Source organism: Bombus vancouverensis, chromosome 8 (assembly GCF_051014615.1).
Source record: "Bombus vancouverensis nearcticus chromosome 8, iyBomVanc1_principal, whole genome shotgun sequence".
Taxonomy (NCBI): domain Eukaryota; kingdom Metazoa; phylum Arthropoda; class Insecta; order Hymenoptera; family Apidae; genus Bombus; species Bombus vancouverensis.
Genome location: NC_134918.1, coordinates 2,042,419 through 2,064,692, shown reverse-complemented (window position 1 = coordinate 2,064,692; position 22,274 = coordinate 2,042,419). Strand labels below are relative to the sequence as shown.

The window sequence follows — 22,274 nt, the reverse complement described above, 5'->3', positions numbered from 1 at the left end:
CTCGAAATTCTTTTGTTCGATGAACGATTCAGACCGGTATTTTAGTTTAATAGTGCATTCTCGAAACGACACTTCGCCTACGTATCAAGAACTTGTCGAACGGGCACGAGGCATCGACGATCTTCTAGAGGCAGAACGAAAAGGTAGAGAGGGCGGCGTGTATCGGTTGGGCATCACGTGCACCCGGAGTGATTCTCTTCCAAGCCATGGCTCCGTTGTCAAGTGGACAATATCTTCTCATGTTTCAACAATGTTACCGTTGCCGAACAAAACGACGCGCTCCGATGTTTCTTCTTGCGTGTCTCCATCGTGTTCGCCAACATACTGTGCTTCCATGGCTGTCGAGATATCGCGTTATAATAATTTATTGCGTCACTCGCATCAACAAAAATTTAGCGTTCAAAATTGACGCTTGCTAAAAGAATATAAAATTATTCCTCGAAGAATTTTCTTACTTCTGTCCTTTCTAAAAAGGAAATTATTACAAAATAACTTTCCCTCCGTCTATCGTAAAATTGTAAATCGGGTGTCAGACGCTTTCGAGAAATCGATCGATTCCCCAAACTGCTACATTTCATTTAGTCGACGATGCGATAAGTGCTCGTTTGCTGGGTCCTTTAATCGTCCTTGTCGTTCGGTAGCCAGCGTCGAGTAGATTGGATCATGGCAAAGCCTTAATGGAAAAAGAGGGTTGACGAGAAGAGCATTGATTTAGCGTTAAGAAGCTGATATCCCTGCCCTAACGCGCGATACAGCCGTCGCTTGTTGTTATCTAATACTTACGGTCGTAATACTTTTGCCTTTCTCATAGATTGTTCGATAGATAGACAGATACATAGAGTGATTGACGATTTTCATCATGTTCACGTTCGATTCGATGACCTATCGTCGATGCGTGATATTTCGAGACAAGCGTTACTTCTGGAAAACTCGAAACAATCTTCTCACGAACACGACAGCCAGGGTGACATTGTACGATTCTTTGCTTGTCAACGATGTTTCGCCATGACGTTCTTCACTGTAAGACGATTCCTCCTCCGATTGTTGGCCCGATGGTTGAGGAGAAAGAGCTGTCCTTTCGATGCTCGTCCACGATGATTTCCGTTAGGAGAAACATTTTCCATGGAGATTTTCGGTTCGATTGGACACATAGATTAACACCGGGCGTACACTTCCATGTGCGTCATGAGCGCGCTTTTATTCTTTGCAAAGCAGGGAAAGCAAGGGATAGATGGATGACTGTATAGTATACACGAGGGCTTCCAATGGCTGTAAGAGCAACAGAGCGAGAGAGAGCGGGGAAGGAGGGAGTATGGGGGTTATGGGGGCACGTTCACACAAAACGGCCACCATAGACCCTGGCAGCTGTTCGCCATCCGTGCCCTACTCTCTACGTTGTTCTCTCCCCCGCATTCTTAGTTCGGCTTAGCCTCGCCCTTTCTCTCCCTTCTCTCTCCCTTCTCTCGCCCTCGATGCTGAACGTACAAAAGCTTCCTAGCTTCCGTACCGTCACTTCGGTCCTTCTGCTTTTTTCCCCCTGTGCCCTCGCTTTGTCTCCTCTCGAGAATTTAGAGTCAGAATTCGTTTCCGACCATCACTCCTCCACAGCTCCCGCCACTTCAAAATCGTACGTCACATGCAATTGCGATTCTGTCCCTTTACGCGGATCGCACGTGTTACGTCTATCTTTACCTGTGTGTAAAGATTGTGATTTGTCAGCAGAAGTAACTGGAGACCGAAGATCAGAGCAGAAACGACTCGACGACACGTTCTGAAAGGATGGTCACGTTTATTGCATAATCCGAACACGTGGTCGAAACATGTCGACGCTGGTCGTATTTGCCTTGCCGAACATAAATCTTGTTCGGATGCCTAGCCTTGACGAGGTAGATCCACAACAGCCACAGCATGCTCCATGCCTTCCTGTTACGTATCTCAGGGATTCCGATGATCGACGGAATCGTTTCACCGGAGCGTCCTCCTTCGAGTAAACAGCAATGGAACGTGGTACATCGTATTGGTATAGCATAATAGCAGGATAGAGCGTTTCTTTTTATATCGACTTTTTTGTCTAGTCAAGTCCACGGAGAAACGAGAGTGGATGCGCGCATCACCCTTTCTCTTGCTTCTGTATGCAGCTTCCATTCTGGTTTTGTGAACCGTAATACACGAAATATCTCAACGAACGCAAAGCGAACTTCGCGTTTCTTGTGAGCGTGGTATTGTCGTTGACTGTGGTGGTGGTCGTCGTCGTGTTAGCCGGGTAATATCACTGTTTGCTCGAACGATAGACGGGCAGAAGAGGCCACCGCGCCGAGAGCGGGTGTGCGAGCGCGTCTTTGTGTACGCGACGCTTGAAAAGCCGCCTTGAAGAGCCAACACAGTAGCTACATAATGGATTAAGCCACGTCCTCGTTGACGAGCCACGAACCGACAGGAAAATCCGTGATAATGTGGTTACGAGAACCATTCTCCCTCTGGTTCTCGCCTCCTCTTTTCATTTCGACGTATCAGCCAACGACCATGGAACCACCGAGAAAAAAAGATTACCAGATCACCGTGCGTTAAGGAAAAGATTGTCCAAATGTCCGTATTCTTAAGCTCTCGTTGTATCTCGCTCCGGACGTCCTATTTTCGACGATTCCGCGAGGATTTGGCGTTCCGATAATGGAACCGGTATGGACCGAGTTAAAATTTGTTTATTATCGTGCGTATGAAATTCTTTGGAATCGTGGGAAAAGAAGGATGTCGTGGTAAAAATATTTACGCGGCCGAAAATATCGCGATTGCGGCTTATCCGTTGGAATCGCTGCGAAGGTGGAGCACTCTCCGTGCAACGATCCCATCGAGAACAAAGAGAACGCGGCCGTTGATTCGTGCAATTGTTCGTTTTAATTCCAAGTTCTAAAAACGGTGGAAGTGATAGCGGCAATTGGCAGCGTCCCGCGGAATCGCGCGCCACTTTCGCCGAACCGACAATGCCATAACTACGACGAGTCTCCGATCCGGTCCCTTTTTGCTTCTAATTAATTACAGTTAATTACGTTAATTGGTCCAACTAATGCGATCGCACCGTTCTACGGCGTCGCATTCCTCGTCTTACGTCGTTACTCGTTATGGCTCGTGCCTCATGCAGATAGATGTTTTCTGCATTCGTTCCGCGTATTATCGTTAACATGGTAGTATTTGTATTGTAACGCTGACTAGGACGATGTATCGTATTCCAATGATGGCGATCGAGGGGTTGCGATGGCCTTGCATTCGCGTACGTTTCGTTCCGAGGCGGCGTGCTATGCCATTAGGCAGGAAAATGTAGTTACAGCTTCGAATTTCATGGATTGAAGTAGTGGGGTCGATAGTAAAGCGACCGTTATTCGTAGGCGAAGCACCGTTGTCCCAGCGAAACCCTTATTTGTTTTCCATGGATGCACCGAAACGACACGTGTTTCTGTATTATTCGGTCGCGCTAGGGTTCGGAATGGGCCATGGGCCGGGCCGGATGGACTCTCGACCGCCTAAAGTATCCAAAAACGGGAACGAATCGTCGGACTGATGGCCTAAAATCAATGGCTATCTAATAATTGAAGAATTGAATAATGGCAGAGCGTAGCCGCGTAAATATCGAATCTCAGTATCGCATCGTGTCTGCCTTGCTCGCGTCGTGACTAACGCTACCTCGAGCACGTTATAAATCATTTGGCGTTCGGTCTCGTTCGATTATTTTCCTCCTCGATCTCGCTTCCCTTCCACTTTCTTTCTCCACACCGCGATATCGTCGTCCGCTTCTCTTTTTTCCAGCGACCGCGATTTTTCAGATGCGTCCGTTCCACTCGATTCGCGTGATTAATTTACTTAAGAGGAACTTTTTGCGGCCTACGCGGCAGCGACTGCGCTCCGTCGATTGTCCTGCAAAATTAATCTGTCTCGTAATAAACGAGTCTGTAAAAATCGACTCTCGTACATCAGTTACGAAATTCGAATATCGATACTTAGGATCGTCGAAACACTTCCTTCGTTAAGCGATCGATGCACACACGCTGTACGCAGCTGTACAAACATATACGGCTGAATTCGGTAGCCGTTCGTGTTCGATGGCCGCACGCGTCCAATCTATGTATTTGAATTTTCCGACAGGTTTCCGAACACGCGACGACACTGAATTTACGTTTAATCATATCGTGTCGGAATTACGCGCTAACGAACCGGCGCGTTAATCGGTTCTGAGTCACTCGAAACACCCACGGTAATCTAGCCGCGTTATTTCCGCGCGACCGTGGGATGTCGTTACTTTTTTCCAACGTTCTCGCGAGTGAATAAACGGCTGGCTGGTTAAACGTGAGTACAATGGCACGATTATGGCGCGATGTCTTCGTCCTTTGTGGCCGCTTTAACTCGATCAAGTCGCCTCGTGGAACACGTTAAGATTAGACTGTACGAGCGCAGCCGCGTTGCCGGTACTCGTTTCTCTTTCAGGGTAGCACGCCACCCTAAAATAGTTTCCGTGCACGGAGGGCGTGTTCAAGGTGAAGGTTAAAGTTCCGTTCGTCGTTAGAGAGTGACGCGCTGACAGATTGAAGCCTCGCCGAGGGTGTTCCAGTCGAATCGCGTACGATCGATGCGACCAGCGCTGTTGCTTCCTCTCTCCAGCCGTTCGTTTCGATCGTTCGTGTCTCGCGTAAAAGGACCCTTACGAGTCTTCCGCGTCCAACGAACGTTCGCAATTTTATGCATCTATCGTTGCTATCTATTATTAAGGGAATAGATAAAAGTGGAGTTTCTCACAGTCGTGGCAGAGCGTTACGCCGGAGGAGCAAAAGTAGGCCTCGAGGGTAAAGCGCTTCAAGCTTGACAAATTTTTAATGAAACGTTACGCGAAGAGCGGTGCCTCGGTCCCGTTGGGATATGGAACCGCACGTAGGAGCGTGCAAAACGCACGTTGTGTATCACCGTTTCTCGGAGTCGAGTTAAAACGAGACCTTAAAATAGTACTAGCGTGTAGCATGGTGTGCAGTCGGTGTTCGAGGTTAAGGTTAAGGCTGTATCGCACGCGGTGCCGCGTGACTACAAGGGCAACGCGAAGACGTACGAGCACCACTCGAGAGAAACGATTCGAGTTGTATTTAACCCTGTGGTGCTGTGCCTTTTACCGTGACACGACGCCGCGTGCCTCCTCCCTCGTAACCGACTCGACCGACATCCTCGAAAAGTATCGCAGCCGCACCAGCTTTTTTACACTTTGCACCGTTTGCTCTGCGTTCGACTCTGCACGATACACGAGGAAGAAAAATCAGAGTCGTAAAGCTCGCGATGGAGAAATTCGAGCATATCGGGAATATAAAAAGCACGGAGAGATAAAAAGGCGGCGATAAAAATTGGTTGACACTCCCCCGAGGTCTGCGGGCGGATTTCCATTTCACGGCAGCTACGTTCGACTAGCTTCTGAAGCGAGATGGAAGGCTAAATGGGACCGAGCTGATATATATTCAGGTTCCGGTTTCGCCATGCTCGGTTGAGTACGGGGTTCAGGGGAGACACGCCTAATGTGTATCCTCTGTGCTTGTAAACGCGCAACATTTAAAACTTGTGCTGGCCGAGAGCTTTTTATTTTTTCCCCTCCTCGTTAGTCTCGTATTTTGCGCCACGGTGTTTCGCAACTCCGACCACCATAACTCGCAAGTAGAGCATACGGTATTTCGCACAAGACTCGCGAACGTTCGTTTACCGATACATTCAACTCGGACCCAAGCTCGTTCCGCTTTTCCTCGAACTTTGCCGTCCTTCTATTTTTTAGCGAGCGCCACGTTCGTTTATCTAGCTGGAACGAGAGGCACAACGAGGATTCTCGTTCCGGAGCAACCTGGGGACACGATTTCGTTATCTTCTCCGATAGACCTACATTGAATTTTATCGCGAATTTTATTCGTTCGATACTCGTTTCGTTCACGTCCCGTGGTTGACTCGTTCGAAGGATATACAGACACGGCGCGTATCGTCGTTCACCAGCGTTAGAGAACGTGAGACGTGTTTTTCTCGGTTGAGTAATTCCTTTACGGAGATACGGTGTAATGGAGTGTTTCTTTGGCCTCCATGACCTACGTCGTTAAGATACATGGTGGAGATGGAAAATCTAGAATGGACAGGGCATCGCGAAATCTGCGCGTCTTCAGACTGGTAACGTGAAACGATTCGTTCACGATTCGTAGGGACATGGAGCATTCCTGACATTAACGAGATCGCCGTGCGTCACCCGATACCGTTAGGCGACCACCGAAAAATTCGCGATGATCGGGCATATTTTGTTTCCAACTTTGGCCGAAACTGGGTGGGTAGGTTCGCGCGGTCGAATTCTGCTTGAAAAACCAACGTCGTCGCAGCGGATACAGTAACGCGTGGATTTGCAAATGCCAAGCACGCGGAGCGCAATTGTATTTCTATTTGGTTGACGGAGAGTCGAATGGATTATCGCAGCAGCTCGTTCCGCCGTGGCGACTGCCTCTATAGTACGCCACTATTCGAGTGAGTCATACGGACGACCGATAATCTGTGTCGGTGTTTGTGTGTAGCGAGCGCGTGAATAGAACGGCTAGCAAATAGAGGAAAAAGGGACGGGGCTGAGCGACCGAGAGAGCAGATATCGTACCGTTTTCTATATCGAGGATCGAGGGAGAGGAAACTTCAACGAAAGGATCGAACCAGACGTTGGCTGTAGTGGAGCGGTTGGCGAGAAAACGGTAAACTGCTTCACGGGACCTGGTGAACGTTGTACGTATTCTGTATATCGAGTAGACGAGATACAGCCGTTTCTCCGTGGACCTCTGAACATAACATCGTTGATGAAATTGCATCGATCTGTCCTAACACGAAAATGTACGCGCGTTCATCTTCGTTACCTACTCGCTTCAATTCGTACCAATCTACTCCAATCCGCTTTGAACGTTTTCAACCTCCTTCCGATCACCTTCGACCCGCTTCAGTTGGCATCGCCAACGCGCGTATAGTATAATTTAACGAAAACAGATCGTGTTCCTTTTATGCAATAACTAGGAAGCAACGATCGGTATCTCGGAGTACGCGAGCTGCGTAATTTTCTCCGACTGCACTTTGCCAGATTAAACTCGTTGCATCGCACTCCTAATGAATTTTAGACGACGAGAAATAAGTGGCAGGTGAAAATCTAGCTGAAAAGTCGAACGACGTCGAAAAGCACGTATTTTCCACAAGGCCGAAGACGGTGGATACCGTTCGATATCGGCCGTGATACGTTTCAACGCAGTTACTCGATTTCGAAAGAAGTTGCCGATGCCTATCGTGACCCAGTTGAAGCGTGGGCACACGGCATCGCGGAATACGTCCCTGCGATGCTCCAAGGATGGAGAAAGAGAGACGAAAGGACGAGCAGAGGTCCTGGTAATTAAGGCGTTTCGACAAACGTACATCGCGGAAACCGGTTATCCCGGCATCGGCGCGTTTCACTCGTGTATACCTGCTGGAGGTTGCTTGCAAGGTTGCTCGAACCGCTGGCCCTGACGGTCCTTTGAGCCACAAATATGCGTAATCTTGCGTATAGGTAGGAAGAGCCGAGTCTTCTTTCGCGTTCGGCTTTGCTTTCGAAATCCCTCGCTTCCTGGTCTTATCCGACCTACAAATTCACGTCCGCGCGACTCCCTCCGCCTTTTAACGAATTTATTCGCCGCCTCTAACGAGCCTATGTTTCTTTTTTATCTCTTGAATAGGAATTTACGTTGAAATGTGGAATGGCAGAGAATTCAGCGAACCAAGTCGTTGGCGTAGACCGTAGACGAATGATGTCGTTTAAGACAGGGCTTCCCTGGAATATATCCAGCAGCACGCGGTTTTCAAGCACCGCGGAGTAAATCCTCGAGAAAAATCTCGTCTCGTCCAGCGAGCAGGAAGTATCGAATTAACGCGTGATCTCGTCTCTGTAACACCGTACGAGCGGCTTAACCTCTAAAACCAACGCTTCAACCGCTTCTCCTCTCTTTTCGTCTCTCTCGCTCTCTTCCTCTTGCGGTTATACTTTTAGCAGCGCTATGGTTTACGATTTATGCTTATTCTGCTCTAGTGGTTTGCTAATTTGGAACAGACCAACGCGTTTGGTTCCTGTACCCTAGGTCAGTTATTCTCGGTACTCGTCTAATTCGTCGAGATCAATTCGACGCGAGTTTCGTTCACGAAAGCGGTATGTCGTCGTGATCGAAAGAGATCCTGGGCGCAATCGTTACTGAGAATCATTATCGAGTATTAATTATTAGTTATAGCGTTGATTATTAGAATTTCACCGAACATTTAAAGCTGACGTCGTACTTATAAAGCAAAAAGCTAATTAGCAAAGTTGGAACAGAAGTTTTAGTTGACGGGTGAGATCAGACGGTGTCCAACTCAGCTCTCGCGGAGCAGCACCACGAGCGTGGTTGAGTTCGCATGACTAGGAAGTCTTTTTCTCCAAGTTGTTGTTCGTTCCGAGAACTTCCCAGCCAGAGATTAGGTAATCACGGATGAATTGGTATCCGAACTCGGCGTGTAATTCAAAGCGTAATCTTGTTTCGAGCTTTGTTCGTCCGTAATACATAGTTGGGAGACGTCTCGTAGAAAGACGGATGTCTCGGAGAATTGCAGTCTCCCTCGCTTCGACTATTGCCGTAACTAAGAAAGCGGATCAAACGCGAGAAATTGTAATTTAACACGGTGATGTATCCCCGCTCCTTTTTAAAGTATGTAATATGGTAGAAATGTCATTCCAACGGAGATAGAATGGCTTAAAGATCGAAACGCAGGGAACTCGATAGATTTCAGTGTCGTGTACATACGTCTTTCGAACATCGTGGGAGACTGCGTAATATTCAACGAGTGGAGGAACGATCTCTCCCTTTTAAAAGACGTGATCCAGCGACGAGCGGAGATCATCTTTGCAGATTAAGCCAAAAGAGGATCGTGAGTGTCGAGTATCGTCTCGTAAAGGTCTCGTGGATTTTTATGTCGGAGCCAGCTCTCTATGCTCGCTGCTACGAGCGTACGTTAGACACGCGTTACGAAGCGAAATATTTCAAAATCTTTCTCGTCCCGGTGGTGAGTCGAGGCAACTTTAACAACCTGATCGGTAAAATGCATAAAAGAACCAGCGAACGGCTGCTGTTCTCGACCGTGGCACGTTGACCACCTTTGTGGTAACGTTATACCGAAGCCAAAGAATACCGGAACAGTGGAGGGATGTCGAACCGAAACTTCTGCCAACGAAGATTTTGCGATCGATCCGCTCTTTCTTTCCCTGGTTCGTTCCAAAAACGAGTTCAAAGTTTACCGAGTACGTACTATTTACAGCCGCTTATCGAAACCCTTGAGCTCGAGTACTGGATAGTGGGAAACTTTGCTTAGTCTCGCATTATCATCTTCAAACATACAAACACTTTCGTATATATTTACATTTTAAGTAGAAGCGACAGGGATGAACGATCGTAGAAATCCCCGCGGAGAGAGATCTCGATGACATTGGATTTCGTTCGTGGATATCCGTTGATCTTTGAATTTCGTTTGGAACGCGTTCGCGACATGCTCGCAGTCGAACTTTTGCCTTCGATGTTTGAGACAGATAAACGAGAGGGACAGAATCGATAAAGTGACTGGCCCGAGTTCGCAGGGTTTTCTAAAGTTCCATGCTATCCGCTCTAGTAGAAACAATAAGGAATCGCGTTAACGATGATAGCACGCGTACGGCGACCTTGTCTAATTTTTTCGTCTCCACCCTCTCCCGTGTCCCCTTTCTCTTGGTGTCTCGTACACCGAGAATGTATGTTCGGTTTCCACCACGATATAAGGATTATAAATAACGCCATTGGGGAAAGCGTTTGTCCTTGGATATCATACGAGAATCGTGTACGTATGTACCGGCGCAAACGTCGGGAGGGGGAGGTCCCTCTTCTATACAAAGTTGATTGTCCGGCCTTGAATCTGCGGCCAGATGTGCTACGAGCGCCCTGTCTCTCGTACACGCGCGTACCTCCAGCCTGTATTCTCGTCCAGATTCGTCCCAAAAACCTGTTGTGCTGGTATCCGAAAATCTCGATCGCTTTGACAAACGAGACGAGACGAGACGAAATTGGACAGAGGAAAATGCAACAGCCACGGAGAATTTTTCACTCTGAAAGATATTTGATCGATAAATGAAAACGTTTGAGAGAATAGCGTCGTCGGTACTATATTAGTTAATTCAGGAATGGAGTCACCGTTGGTAAGAGACATTCATGGTCTCTCTAGATTTTGGTTCTTTAATGAGTCAGCCGGTGATTGTTTCACGAAACCGAGGCGGCCCAACCCAGTGTCCTTCGCCATTCCTGCCAGTATCTCCCCTAAATACGCTGTCTCCTGGCCGTGTCCCTCTGCATAGGGATAAGCTTCGAGCCATGGGGTTGGTTGTGTCGGCTTAGAATATTGCGGGGGTGGCTAACGGTGGAGAGAACCCCATGAATCATCCGACGTACAATCAATACGAAAGCACCGACCCTCCTAGCGCTCCGTCGCGACGCCGAAGCGATGGAAACACGTAGTTCGCCACGTATCAGCTTGCCACAGGGTGCTGGACGTCCTCATGCTGCCACGGCGAAAAGCGGCCAAAGGATAACCCTCGCGGCGAATCTTCGCCTTTCCGTCTATGCGAATTTTCGACTTTCCCTCGGGCGATCGTTGTATCGATCGCACCGATGCAATCTAACATGATACGTAGTTGCTGGTCGTGCGGTCGACAATTGCCTAACGTATGGTATTTTTCCTGGAGAATGGCTCGCGGCAGCGTTAGCGATAACTTTGGCGTCGTTCAACCGCCATTCGTCGCCGGCCCCTCATAAGAATTTATGAAATGCTTTGGAAAACAAGGAATCGGAGCCAAGTCGTTTAGTTACCCGAAGACTTGGATAGCTGATGGCCGATACTAGAGGTTTTAGATTAGGAAATTAGTCGTTGAACCGTGACAAAATCCAGCGAAAGAATGCTTTAGTTTTCTGATCCACGATTAGATAAAGGGTACAAAGTCACGTTATCAACGCTGCAAAGTTTCAAGCCTTATACACATGTATCGGTGAAAGTAGCGTATATTGGAATTTCGTCGGATATGACCGAAAGATTTCGAGGCATCCGCGCCACGGATAAACGATTTTGCTAGAAGAGAACGAAAGACCGCACGGTCTGGTCCGCGGCCGAGTCGTTTATTGCACTTCGAGCCATCCTGCCAGATAAAGTAAACCGCTCGAATCTCCACCATTTTTATTATCCCGCGTGGTTTCAAAACGCGTTCGAGGAGTCATTCGACTATGTCGTTTAACTTGTGTTATTGAATTCGAAACGAGCGAGCACGTCGACCGTCGAGCGGAATTATTTTTCTTGGCAAGAAATCGCAGGTGCGCGTCGCCTTCTTACTTTAAACGAATCACCGTGTTGAAACGGTGGAATTTCCGATATTCCCTCTTCCCTTTGTAACCGCGTGTTTTCAATTGAGAATTCACCACAGCCGACCAATCTGCTTTTTTCCTTCTCGCGGATTCCAATCTAGTTTTTGCGATCCGTCTCATCGATATTCCAGGCTAGATTTTAACGAGTTTGTTTTCCTCGCGGTAAATGCTCGTTTCCGTTTGTCCCGTTCATGTACGCTTGCCTACGACGAAATACGAATCACGGTACCATCGGTCTTCGCCGCTAGAACTCGTACGATGCTACTAATTGCTTGAAGAATGGCATAGAATGAATTAAACGACCCGACAAAATGCGGCCATTCAGTTTCACTTACGGTCAAGATGCGTGGCGTTGCTCGTTTCTTCTGTGGCACGACGCCACGTTTTACGATATTCACATATTCTTCCGTTCGATACGTACGAAACGAGTGATCGATCCCTCGAACCGTTCCCTTTTTTCATCGCCAGTCGCGTCGTGCCTAAAACAATGAACACTTTCGGTTATTTAAAAACGCACACGCATCTGTCTAACTTTTTTGACGCATTCGTTCGTACGCGTTTCACGCTGAAAAACACGGCGCACCGCTTTAAATTAAAATGGACGTTATTTAAATGGACGACTTTACATCTGTCTCTTGCGCACCACCTGGTAGACCATTTAAATCAATGACGCCTAACATTCGACGATACTTAAAATCTTTGGATACTAAAAAAAATTATCTCCTCTTTTTGTGGATCTTTTTTTCATTGTTAAAATTCTTAGAGCGTAATTTACGCACGCAGGCGACGCCGCGACGTCGGCTCCTGGAATTAATTGCACGCGATAAGAGAGTTATGTCGGCTTTTCCAAATGCTTTTCTTCCACGCGAATCAACCCTTAATATAATTGACGCGTCGACTGTGTCGGGCTCGTGCTTGTTTTCAAAAGCCGAGTCACGACTTTTGATCACCTTTATCCTCTGTAATTAGAGACACGACGTTTCCTCCTCTTTAAAAACGTACAAAGCTCGTTAAAATTTGAAGCCACAGTTTTAGAAATGGTACTTCCGAGTATATTAACTTCCTCTACTATACCAACTTCCGAGGTACTAACGTGTAATTCGCTTTGTCTATGGGATCTCGTCGTTGTCGTCGAGTTTCGTTAGATCAGCGAAATGCTCGTGGTAGGATGGAAACGTTTCCTCGAATGTAGCGACTTGGTTCCTGGTTTCGACGTAAACTTTTATATCGGGGTGGGTCTAGGTACGAGCTTCGCCACCTTCTCGTTCGCAAATCGTTTGAATCGTCGTAGACGCGAGTACGTGAGTGGACTCGAGTCTTGCACGTAACTGGTACACCCTATATAAGATCGTAGTCACGTTCCACGTGTACGAGTCTCGTGGTGCTCGCGTGGTGCGTGCCCTTATGAATGAAATCAACATCGAGGACCGTTTCGTGACGCTTAATTAGAACTTAATTGCTGCGAGACTGGTGATTTACCGCCTTGCTGAAACAACGACGACGGCTCTACCCGTCGGCCACAATGAACGACGTATCATTAGCCTTTTAGGCGAAGTCGTGGCTTGAAAATTACGTTCGGCCGTGTTACACACGTGGATAGGTGATTACTGCGCCAGCCAGACAAAGTCCGTTGTTGCTCGAATTCATCGAGGAAGTAAAGGTGTTTCGGACTTTAATTATGCGTGCGCTGCGTGCATTCCATCGTACACTCGCACGTGCTTCGCATTTCAGATGGAGAGAGTTGGATCGAGCGCGTAAAGAATTTACGGAGCAATTGTGGCACGGCAAACAATCGCCCTCGTTTCTCCTCGAGAGTAAAATCTGCAACGATTAATGTACTTAGAACACAGTGATCGTGCCCGGAATCGCGTACGAGAGACGTTGCGGTGTCCGATGCGAGGACGATCTCTAGGAGACGAAATGGTCATGCATATTCGCTGAAAAATTCATCGACTATGCGTCGTCGTTCGTGATGCGAATGCGCCAAAGAAGGACGTTTAAAAATTTACTTTCGCTCGACGTGGCTGACGAACGCGGGAGTGCACCGACGACGAATCAAGCCTGCATCGTCGAAGGTCGAACTCTCGATTGGGGATGACAGATAGGTTGGCGGCACACGGTGACGACGATACTTTGCACGTGCGAGGAAGGAGATATCGATGGTCGGTTTCGAGAGGACAAAAGTTTCGACGGGAAGCGAACGTGCGTTTCCCGGGATGGTATGTGCGCGCACGAGTTGGCTTGCGTATTTGTACGAGCGCATTCCGCGTGTACGTGCACCGGTTTTCGTTGAGCAGCGACGACGTGTGCTCGATCCACGTCCGTCTCGATACGGAGTTGTAGGTTTTCGCGTGTACATGCCGAGGCGCACGATCCTGAAAATAATTTCGGGCGCCAGCCGTCCAGAGTTCCGACGGATGCGAGGGATTCGTGCGAGTGATGAACTTTTATTCGGAAGTGGAGGTTTAACCGTATTAAAATGGCAGGTCAGAGCCGGGCTCGGCACTCGATGTCTACATGATTCGTGAGTGCGTGGACCGTGTGTTTAAGGTCGCCGGAACCGGCGTCGAATAATATAATATTTAGCGGTCGTTGGTGCTTTGAAGTCACGAATGTCCTCCGCTCGGACTGATTCGTAATTTATGACCCGATTCAATGGAACGATTCTGGATCGTCCGTGATTGGGATATGAGTAATTACGTCGTTGATTTCCTTTCTGATCGAATCAGCTCGTCAGGCCCTGCATGTTCGCGCGTCCTTCGATTATGCGATGCAAAGAAAAATTCGTTGGCGGAGAGAGCACACAGTACGCGGCGATAGGTTTGTGCCGGGGATAATTTTTCTTACACACACGGTGTTGGTGCGTCGCTTTGAACGCGATTAAGTAACGCGATAAAGTAGTCCGAATAAATAACATCGTGTTCGATTCACCGTGGCGCGAGTAAATATTTGTGCCTGAAATGGCCAATGGAGAGCTTGCAGAAAATGCTCGGTGAATTTCTAACGTCTTTACACGACGCACACATGATTTGTCTTTATCTACGTGATATCTTGACAGAGTGTGTACGTTAGATCGAAACTCGTGTATAACGATATGTATCGCGTTCTAACGGTTTGTTCAGTTATCGTTTTTCGAAAACGTGCAGTGTGTGTACCTACCTTGTTTAACTTCTCGTGATCGCGTCGCACACGAAATCGTTTGGAGGGGAATGGTCGCGCAAAGGCTGGCAAAAAGTAATTTCGTCCGTGAAGAATCGCGGATAAAAGAAAGCAGGAGATGCACTCTTGGATCGGCCACCTACGTTGACGCTGACGAACCAACGCGTGTCGAGCCAATCGGCCAGTGTCAAGCGAATCCGCGGCGAAAAGCTTTCTAAATCTAACAGTGACGACGAAGAACGGATGCGCGATAGAGCTTGCTGGCATCGAATCAGCGACAGGCAACGCGGCCTTGTGCTCAATTGCATTTTCGTCGAATTACAATTCGCGTGATATTTCATCTGGTCGTTGACCTCGCGCGGCATCGAAATGCGTGGGCGTTCATTCATTGGCCAAGAAAGCTTGGACGTGTCCGAAGTATGTACCTGTGCCATTTGGCATCGTGTCATAGATACACGTCGTACATCTTCATTAATTGGCGCCTCGAATAGCACGTGTCTACGCAACCGACTACATACCTTTTACACTCGATTCACTCGAGCCACCGTCGACGCGTTTTAATTGTTTCATTTCGAGCTTCGTTGAACTCGTTCGTCGGAAGGTTGAACGCATCGACACGATCGCGTAATGCTTCGATTAACAGCTAAACTAAATCTTCTATCCGAGTAATCTTATCCTCGGAATTGTCAGATTGTCGCGATTAATCGAAGTGAGATCGAAACAGTTCGTGACTCGACGTAAGTATATATATGTACGTCAAAGCTCGATAGACGATCGGATTTTCAAGTATGTATGTACGTCAGTACGCGACATTCTTCGAGTAGTACGTTCACACAAACGTTGTCGTAGTCAGCGACTAAGGTGGAGCTTCCGTTTCCGGCAATGAACGTGCCGTATAGGAGAATCAACACTGTCTATTACACGCTATATTCGTACGCAGCTCCCGGAGTCGCCTTTTTCCGCTGGAAGGCAGCGTATTCCTTCGCTCGTCGAACGTTCACTATACATTTCGGACGTTTCGTCGCGCGCTGCTTTCACCGAAATATTCTTGGAATATCTACGCACGATTTGCAGCCCCCATGTTAATCAAGTGCTTTCTTTTTCCAATTTTTTTCCCCGTGTCTAAAAGATTTATCTTTTTCGTAAAAGTTTTAGAAATGAACTATGTTCTCTATGTTCAGGGAGGAACGAATTACGAGAACGTTTACTCCACGACCATTAGCTGCTACTTTATTAATTTAAGAGGTATAATAGCGGTCCCAGTCAAGACACAAAGGCTAACGTTCCTCGTGCATTTCGGTCGGAAATGCGCCGCGGCCTACTCTTCCTTTTTTCCTTTCTTCTTGGCTGCTTCCGTTTAGGAGATCGTGTAGGAGAAAGCTCCCACACAAAGAGGTCGTTAATAAGTGAAGAATATCGTTGGTTCGAAGTTCGTACTTTCGGTATACGTTGCCGCGAAGGAAACGACCGTGTTCTCCGAAGCAGCGCAATTCTTCGTAAGCACTATAATCGATAGAGCGTACGCGCAATCTCGCGTACACGTAGACACGCGGCATTATCGTCGCGTATCATGGAAATCGCTTCTCCGTTCGCCATATGCTCGCCGGTGTACCGTTGTCGAGTCTCCTTAGAGAGAGCCGGTTTTCATTTCCTGCCGCCACGAAAGAATGGCTAGCATCCGTCGATAGCCACTCTCTCCGCCTCTTTTTGCATACTCTCGATGCCGGGTGTCGTTATTTTATTTTTCCGCGCATTCTCGAAGACCCGAGAGCTCGCAGAGACGCATCCGCCGTGCCGGCCAAGAGTTTCTCGTCGCGGCGAATTAACGCGTGTCGAGCGACGTTGTTAACATCGCCACGGAGAATCAGTTAGGAGCGCGCCTTCGCGTTCAACGATTTTCAGAGCGCAAACGTTGCGGTAATAGCTCGCCGGAGTTAAAAGGAGCGAAGAAATGAAAAGGAACTGACGATGAAAGATTCGCTGCTCTTTACTTAACGGGCGTACTAGCCGTTTAAGCACGGTGACCATTCATGGAGAAAACGATCGCCTTGGGAACAGGCCCGGAGATCAAAGAAATCTCGTGACGACGTTCAACCGACCACGGGCACATTGTTCGTCGATAAGGATATCATTCTGGAAACTGTGATTCGTCATTGTCGCGTCTCTAATTGGGTTAATGTGTTTCGTAGCGAGGTCTCTCTTCGGCTTGGAAGCAATGCCAATTAACAGCGGCGGTGATGTCGTGACAGATCGTTGCGTTCTTTATTCGTTCGATGAGACGAACGGGCCAATGTTGAGAAGAGAAAAAGAAAGGTAATTCATCCGATCGAGGAGATAATAAACGCTAAGTAGAGTATTCGAACAAGTGGGATTATTCGGGTCGTGTCGTTAATCGAATTTATTATTCGGCGATGACATCGTCGGTACCACTGGGTTGTTCGATTAACGAAAAGCGTAGGATCGGCCGATACCGGAAGATAGATTTTAATTATTTGTTGGCGTGCCCCGCGCACGTCAGATTGCGCTCTAATAGGAAGCTGCATTCGGGCAACCGTGCGCGCTCCTAAAATCGATTTCCATTAATTCGAGGAAAGCCATTATATTCCGGTCTGAGAATATATGTATAGCCGAATATCTCCGCGCTACCCGTTATGTCATTCGGAGTGGTTTCAACGCGAATACCTTCCGCGCGATATTACCTTGTCTATAGCGTGATCGCTTCTGCCTATTAACTCGCGGCAACAGCAGCAACGCTCCGATCGGACCGGCATCGTTACGAGCAATTCGTAGCGTTACGGTTTCCTCGTTTCGAGTGAGTAACCTCGCGGTCGGTTCTAGAACCGTTCGACAAATTACGTATATCTTTTCTCGTTCCTTATCGCGCGTTTTGCCACCATCTCTGTCGTGGATCGTTGCTCGACTATTTCGGCCCCGTATTTATCGGCAGCTCGAGGTCGAAAGGATCGAAATGGACAATTAGGTTCTCCTTTGTGGAAAAGAAAGCGTTTATCCGGTTATTGTTTGACGTGTACAAAAGTGTCCTCGACACGGAATGCTCGGTTGCATCGAGTCAATGAGCGTATACAGTAGTATGCACACTGAAGAATTCGATACCTAGAGCCCGGAGGACTGGTCATCGATAACCGATATCCGCTGAACGAAACACGGAGGCATAGATTGTCGCGAATTGAGACGGATCGGGGCTTACGCATACCGCGCAGGGATTAGCTTTTCTTCGGACCGTGGTCGGTTTCGCGTAGCTGGCACGTCGCGGCGTACGGGGAAATCGATAAATATCCGCGTGATTTCAAAGTTCGCCAGACGGTATGGGTGGTCGCGTCGTTCGGAAATCGATGCGACGACATAGCTGCGTCGAGGAACCGCGGGGGGCAGGGATTTTACGTGCTCGTTGTGGAAAAGCGACGGGTCGCGACGCATCGAAGTCTCTGAAGGACCAGAGAGAGAGAGTTGAACGTTTGGTCTGCCGGTGTCTAGTCGGAATTCCTAAATTCCGGACGCGGCGAATTGTTATCTAACTTGTTGGGCTCGGGTCGAGAGTGGTCGATGTCGGTGTCGAGAGCGTTCCTCTGGTGCCGCTTTTCGCATTAGTCACTGCGACGACAGGCGAAAGGCGGCTTCGTAGTCGTAGTCGTAGTTGTAGGCGAGAGCAACGGCAGCAGGTATACGCGTATTTTGTTTCGCTCGAACGACCACCGTAGTTGTCTATAAACAACCAACGATTTCCAGGTAGAATGCGCTACAATCGCTGGAGATTATGAGACAGCGGCACCTCTACGGATAATCTTACGACTTACGACTCTAATTGCTTTGGGGGAAAAAAGAAAAAAAAGGAAGACGATAAGAAGGATCGCGTGGTATAGTATACTGTGAGCGACGTGCCATTCGTTTAATCGTACGAATTCGCGATTCTTCGGTTGTCGCTTGACTTTCGCGAATCGATTTCCTCCCACTTGTTAAATTCGGTCGAAACGCGTTACGGTAGGTCGTTCACCGAGTACCACTGCCCATATCCAAACACCTCAGTCCGCGTATCTGGTCGTTAGAAAAGCTCCGTCGAAAAAAGTTCATATATCGCGATTGAATGACGTCGATTAGCGAGCGATCGAGAATCGGTGAATTTTCGGGGGAGTACTTTGGCTACGGGGGAAAAAGTTGACCCTGAAAATGTGTAAATTCTATTGTGGAGCGAAACGTTGGCCGTGGTTGGAGATAGGGAGCCCTCCGTAACAGGACCCCGCCCTGGAGTCGAACCCCCCATACCCCGATGTTCTTAGCGAGCTCGAGGCAGGGCTGCCACCATCCGAACCGAGTCCCGGGGTGCCGGGCTCAGCCGATACGTTCCTGCCTCCCGTCTATCCCGGAGCTCATTCTTTCTCTAACCGTCGAGCAGTGCGGAGCGCAGTAAAACGAAGCGGCGCTCGGTTGTTCGAGAGTGAACGTATACGCTAACGCGGACTCGAGTAGCAAACGCGAACATAACGAGCTGAGCACGCGCGTTCGCGCGGATCAAAAGTACTCGCGACGAAGAATCGAAGAAGAAAGAGATCGTTACACGCGGTGTTCGTTGGGCGATTTTTACCAGTTTGTGCGCGTTGGTCGAGCCCTCCCCACGCACGACTTCCTCGGGACAAAGAGAGAGAGGAGGTACGCGAACGCAGCCGAAACTCCGTTCGGCGGGAACAAAGGAACGGCGGTACCGAGACGAATCGTCGACGAGAGATCGGAGCAGAGAGAGGAAACGTGAAACGATCGATCGTTAGCTGCGGCTCCACGTAGTCCGGGGGTTCGCGATTATCGTCCTGTGCCCTGTGCCTGCAGATTGGTCGTCCTCGTCACGCTTCTATCGTACCTGGGGTGAGTTTCGCATCGCGATTAAGCCTGTCTATCGTGTTCATCGACGACTTCTTCGCCGTTCGAATCGTTGGAAAGGTGAAACCGGTGTTGTATCGTTGTTGGTCCGATGATACGTGCATAATACCGGCTTGTGGTTTAGAAGTTGAAGTGTTGCACGCGCACGAGCTACGAGAAAACGTCGGGAGAGATTTTCGAAGCAGAAGAGCACGAAAGAGAAGGAAAAGGAAAGGACAGGATAAAGGAAAAGGGGGAAGGAAGAAAGAAAGAGTGAAGGCGCGCGCGCGCGCATACACACGTACACGCACACGTACGCACACGTTTGAGGGAGAGAGAAAAAGAAGGAAAGAGCGAGCTACTAGCGAGCGAGAGCGAACGAGCGAGCAATACGTTGGTGACAGAAAGACGGTCGGACGGACAGACGGACCGACAGACGGACGCCGCTTCCCCTCCGCTTCTCGGCAGTCGGTCGCGCGTTACCGAGCCAAGTGGATGAGTTCGCGAACGCGCTCCTGCTAAAAGCTTCTGCTTGCTGTTTGTGCCTGACCGTAGGCGACTTCGGTGTTCCGTTTCCCTTTGCTTCTACCGAGCAAGCATTTCCTCGTGTGTCTCTGCCATCGTGCTCGGCTACTTCTCTTCACCTCTCGTACTCTCGTGTCTGTCTAGACGCCACGCATCGTGCTACACGCCCGCCACCGTCACTGCCGCCGCCACCTCGCCTCTACCTCTCGGAATAATATATCCAGTGTGTTTCTTGTGCAGAGTACTGGCGAGGGACGCTCCTTCACGAGAAAAGTTTCGCCTCGTCGCGCCACTTACGTCGCCCTCGACTACCGGAGGTGAGTACCAACCACCCCGAGTGCTCGTCGTTTCCTCGCCTTCGTTGGTTATATGCCGGGCCGTGCGCGCCCCATACACTAAACATTTTGTCTCTCCGCGTGTACGCAATACGTGCCGCCGCACCGGTCTTCTATTTAACATGCCCACCGTTCTTTCTGCCTTTTCCGTTCGTCGACTCCATATGCTCCGATCGGTCGGCCGTCGCATCGGTCGTCATGTTTCTTTCGCTTAGTGTCTGTCAAGAAACGAGAAATATAAGATCGCGCGTCGAGCGGGATTTCGAGTGTGTGTACCCCCGCGCCATTTTGAAAATGGGCAGCATCAATCGATATAGCGAGCGCCGTGCGGAGCCGGCTTTCAATTTCAGTCGCTCCAACGGTTTCGCTTCCAGTTCTCGACGCATGCATCGCGATGTTTCTCCTGCGTCGCATCGATCGGCGTTTAGCGATCGGTCGGAAAAGCCGCACATTCGTATTTGCATGATTGAAGAATCGTTGGGAGCAGCGGCCGGTTACGCCATCTTGATTCCTTCTCCCACCACTTGGCCGGTATTAACCCCCGAACGATCGACCATACGCACGATTTCGAGACTACCAGTGACCTTTCCCTCTGGGCACGATCCATTGGAATCTCGCGATCGACCTGGCCTCGTGGTATTCCGTTTTCTGTCCCGCTTCTACGTTTGTTCGGTCGGTGGGGGACTTTTGTCAGTCCCTGGGCAGGACCCATAGAAATTGGAATTTTTTCAAAAGGCAGGCCTCGTGTCCCTTGAGAGAATCGACACGGACAGAATGCTTCGTCCGCTCTCGCAGATTTAGCGTTTGCTGTTACCATGGTAAAGGAGAAGGAGAAGGATAGAAAGGAGATACGTTCTTGGCAAGCCGGGTGCCTTAAACAGAGGCGACGTGTCTGTCTACCTACAGTATTTCTCCCCTTCTCTCTCTCTCTCTCTGTCTCTCTCTCTCTCTCTCTCTTTCTGCTTTGTGCTGATTTTGCATAGCAGGCCTCTACCTGCCATGCATTTAAAACGCAGTCAAGGCTTCCACGGAAGCGATTGTTGTTGCTCGGGGAATGGCAGCCGGTGGAGAAAGGCCGAGAAAATGCTGATCCGACTAGCAGACCAGTCGCTCCTCCATACTCCGTGGTCCGTTGTTTCCCTTCGGGTTCCATGATCTCGTCATATTCGTCCCATAGGTAATTCATTAGATTTAGATTTAGGCGATTGGCGTATATCGGCCAATGCTCGGCTTTGTGGATGTTTTGCGATTTGCCACGTATTATTGTCCCTCCGTGTCCCCTGCGCTGCCTTTTTCTCTGCTTGCATCGCTATGATCGACGACAACCAGTTTCAGCAGTGGCGAGTCCACGCCATCCATGCGATAACGGGTCGTTAACTTGCCTCTACATCTGCCTTTCTCTCGTTTACAAGAACGAAGAAAAGAGCTGTTCCGACTGCTTAGGCAGACGCGCAACGCCACGTCGGAGTGCTTTTGAAACGCTCTTTACAACTCGACCGGTTTTCGACCGAAAACTCTCCTCTTCTCTTCCTTTTCGTCTCTGATATTTTTTCTCCATCTGTTTCCATTGTTCCTGCCGAAAATGTTGATCGATGGGTCGAAGCGGTACCGAAACTGTAGCGTGCTTCGAACCGAAAGCGTCCTATCTTTCTTTTTCGACTGTACCGCGTCAGTTTTTTCATACGTCAGGAAAGTTTACTCGCGTTATCCTCTCGGCATTCTTATCCTTGCGTTCCCTATCTCTCGGTGTTTACACGAGATTTTTGGATTCAGCTTCCAGGGACTTTCACCCTTGTCGGGCCAGGGCCGCTTGGTGTTTACACGAGCGAAGGGTGCACACGCGGCGTGCGCCCCGATCAAAAATAGATCCACGTACTACTCCGGATATGTGTGTATTTTTAAGCCCACTCCAGCCGGGTGTACCCCG

At 48.9% G+C, this 22,274-nt stretch overlaps 1 protein-coding gene across 5 annotated transcripts in view; it reads left to right on the top strand.

Moving 5' to 3' along the window:
• The window catches only part of LOC117164903 (uncharacterized), a 61,439-nt gene that overhangs the window by 3,580 nt on the left and 35,585 nt on the right, over positions 1–22,274 (top strand). The window contains exons 1-2 of one of the 5 annotated variants that reach the window (XM_076620350.1): positions 19,007–19,493; positions 20,253–20,329. The exons of 1 other annotated variant lie outside the window; for it this stretch is intronic. The gene's annotated coding sequence lies outside the window, so the exon portion shown is untranslated. Of the gene's footprint in view, positions 1–19,006; positions 19,494–19,553; positions 20,330–22,274 lie in introns of those variants that run through there. 3 more of the 5 variants (XM_033348338.2, XM_033348341.2, XM_033348337.2) reach the window with 3 other exon arrangements.